Source organism: Orycteropus afer, unplaced genomic scaffold (assembly GCF_000298275.1).
Source record: "Orycteropus afer afer isolate SDZICR_OR568_19922 unplaced genomic scaffold, OryAfe1.0 scaffold00288, whole genome shotgun sequence".
NCBI lineage: Eukaryota > Metazoa > Chordata > Mammalia > Tubulidentata > Orycteropodidae > Orycteropus > Orycteropus afer.
Window position 1 is genome coordinate 162,193 of NW_006921875.1, and position 3,628 is coordinate 165,820.

A 3,628-nucleotide genomic window follows, 5' to 3' on the forward strand; every position below is an offset into this window, starting at 1 on the left:
TCCCAAACAGGATAGACCCCAAAAGAAAATCAACAAGACATCGTCGTCAAACTCACCAAAACCAAAGACAAAGAAAGGATCCTGAAAGCACCATGGACAACTGCACTGGTGGCTGACAACTAGAAAGTGAAACAGCAAGTAAGGACACAATCTGAGTTGTGGATTTTTGGCTGTCCAGATAGCACAGCCATTTTGAATATTTGTAAGTGGTGTGACCATTTTGGAAATTTGAAAGCAGTGGTGGTATTCTATACAAGTGACCTAAGAATAGGCTTGGGAGCTCTGGTAGCATAGTGCCTAAGGCACTTGATTGCTAACCAGAGAAACATAAAGTTACCTACAAAGGGCAATCAATAAGACTAAGCTTGGATTTCTTGGCCATGCAGGTGAGAAGACAATGGGATGATATATATAAAACCCTAAAAGAAAAAAACTTCCAAACAAGAATTATATACCCAGCAAAATCATCCCTCAAATATGATAGTAAAATTAGGACATTTTCAGATAAGCAGAAATTAAGGGAATTTGTTAAAAACAGAACAACCTTACAAGAGATGCTAAAAAGAGTCCTTTGGCCAGAGTACCAACAACAGCAAACAATAACCAATGATTAATATACATGATGATATAACCTAGAAACCAACCTAGTTTTAGAAGTATCCAAAGTAAAATTAGCTAACAAGACTCTAAACAAGGAAACAGAGACATTAATTAGAAAATGAGGACAACTACAAACTGAACAGAGGAAATAAATAGTTAATTAGCATAGTTACAGAATTTCTAAATGGGGAGGAAGTCAAGACAATTGCAAGATAGAACATACAGTTCTTGGGAAGAAATTTAGAAATCACAGGGTAACCTCAAAGAAAAATAATAAACCTTCACATAAAAATAAAAAAGAGGACAAGCACAAATATTTAGCAAATACTAAAACAATAGGAACAAGGGAAATTATAACATGATTCATAAACAAAATGAGTTCAGCACAGAAAATTATATGGAACAAAAGAAATCAGTAACACCACGAAAAAACACATAACAAAATGACAGCAATAAATTCATACTTGTGAATAATTATACTGAATGTAAATGGATTAAATGCATGACTCAAGAGACCCAAGGGAGAGTTGTAGACTGGATAAAAAAACATATCCTATCAATATGCTATCAATATGCTGGGAGCTCTGGTAGCATAGTGGCTAAGACACTTGCCTGCTAACCAGACGGCTGGCGGTTCAAACCCACCAGCCACTCCTCGGAAGGAAGGTTGGGCAATCCTACTTCTGTAGTGATACTGCCTTGGAAACCCAAGGAGGGGTCGCTATGGGTCGGGTTTGACTCGACGGCACATAACAACAACATCAATATGCTACCTACAAGAGATATACCTTAGAGACAAAGACAAAAATAGACTGGAAAAAGATATTATCAAGCAAATACAATCAAAAAAGAGCAGAAGTGGCAACATTAATTTCTGATAAAATTGACTTTAAGACAAAAACCACCATAAGAGACAAGGAAGGACAATACATAATGATTAAAAGATTGATTGAACAAGAGGACATAACCATAATAAACATCTATGCACCCAATGAAAGAGCCCAAAAATACATAAACCAGACTCTAACAGAACTGAAAAGACAAACAGATGACTTCATAGTAGGAGACTTTAATACACCACTTTCAATCACAGATAGAATAACTGAAAAGAAACTCAACAAAGACACAGAAGAACTAAACAATACAGTCCATCAACTTGACCTTACAGACATCTACAGAGTACTTCACCCAACAACAACATCTTCCAGTGTACATGGAACATTCTTCCAGTGTACATGGAACATTCTCCAGGATAGACCATATGTTAGGCCACAAAGCTAGCCTCAATAAATTTAAAAACATTGAAATACTGCAAAACATCTTCTCAGATCGCAACACTTTAAAAGCAGAAATTGACAAAAGGAAGATCAGTGGAAAAAGAGCAAACACATGGAAACTGAATAACACCCTCCTTAAAAACTACTGGGTTTTTAATAGAAGAAATAAATATTTTTTTAATAGAAGAAATATAAAATGAAATTTAAAATAAGCAAGAATGATAACACAATATACCAAAATTTTGGGGACACAGCAAAAGCAGTGATCAGAGGTCAATTTATTGCAATAAATGCACACATAAAAAAAAAAAAAAGAAAGAAAGAGCCAAAATCAACACCTCAAACCAGTATCTTCAACAATTAGAAAAAGAGCACCAAATATAGCCTACAGTCACCAGAAGAAAAGAATAATAAAGAGTTGACAGAAATCAATGAAAGAGAAAATAGAAAAAATCAACAAGACTAGAAGTTGGTTCTTTGAAAAGAGTAATGAAATCAACAAACCCCTGGCAAACTTGACAAAGAAAAAGAGGGAGAGGATACAAATAACATGAATAAGACATGAAGTAGGCGACTTCACAACAGAACCAATTGAAATAAAAGGGGTAATATCAGGATACTATGAAGAACTGCACTCCAATAAATTTGAAAATCTAGAAGAAATGTACAGATTTTTAGAAACATACAACTTACCTAAACTAACAAAGACTAAGATGGAAAATTTGAGCAGACCCTTAACAAAAGAAGAAATCAAACCGGTCATTAAAAAAATACTAATAAAATACCAACAACTGCAAGTCCTGGCCCACATTGTTTCATTGGAGAATTCTACCAAACATTCAGAGAACTGACACCAATCCTACTCAAGCTCTTCCAGAACACAGATAAGGATGAAATCCTCCTAAGTTCATTTTAAAGCAAGCATAACCTTGAAAGCAAAACTAGGCAAAGACATCACTAAAAAGGAAAACTGTAGACCAATATCCCTCATGAATTTAGATGCAAAAATCTTCAACAAAATCCTAGCCACCCAAGAACATATCACAAAAATAATACATCATGAACACATAAGATTCATACCAGGTATGCAAAGATGGTTCAACACATAAGTAAAATAAAGGAAAACAACCACATGATCATATCAATCAATGCAGAAAAGGCATTTCATAAAATCCAACACCCATTCCTGATAAAAACTCCAGAAAAAAATAGAACTAAAAGGAAAATTCCTCAACATAATAAAGGGCATAGGTACAAAACCAACAGCCAATATTATTCTCAATGGAGAGAGAGACTGAAACCATTCCTGTTGCAAACTAATAAGAATGCCTTCAATCACCACTTCTATTCAACATTGTATTGGAAGTCCTAGCCAGGGCAATAAGGCAAGAAAGGGAAAACAAAGTCATCCCAATTGCTAAGGAATAAGTAAAACTACTCCTATTTGCTGATGATATGATCCTCTATATAGAAAACCCAAGAGACTCAGCGAGAAAATTACTGGAACTAACTGAGAAATTTAGCATAGTGACAAGATACAAGATCAACATACAAACAATAGGTTGCATTCCTCTACACCAACAAAGAGATTGCTGAAGAGGAAATAAGGAAATTAATACCATTTACAATAGCTACCAAAAAAATAAATAAATAAAATACTTGGGAATAAACCTTACCAGGGACACAAAAAATCTATACAAAGGAAACTACAAAATACTACTTCAAGAAACAATAAGAGATCTACATAAATG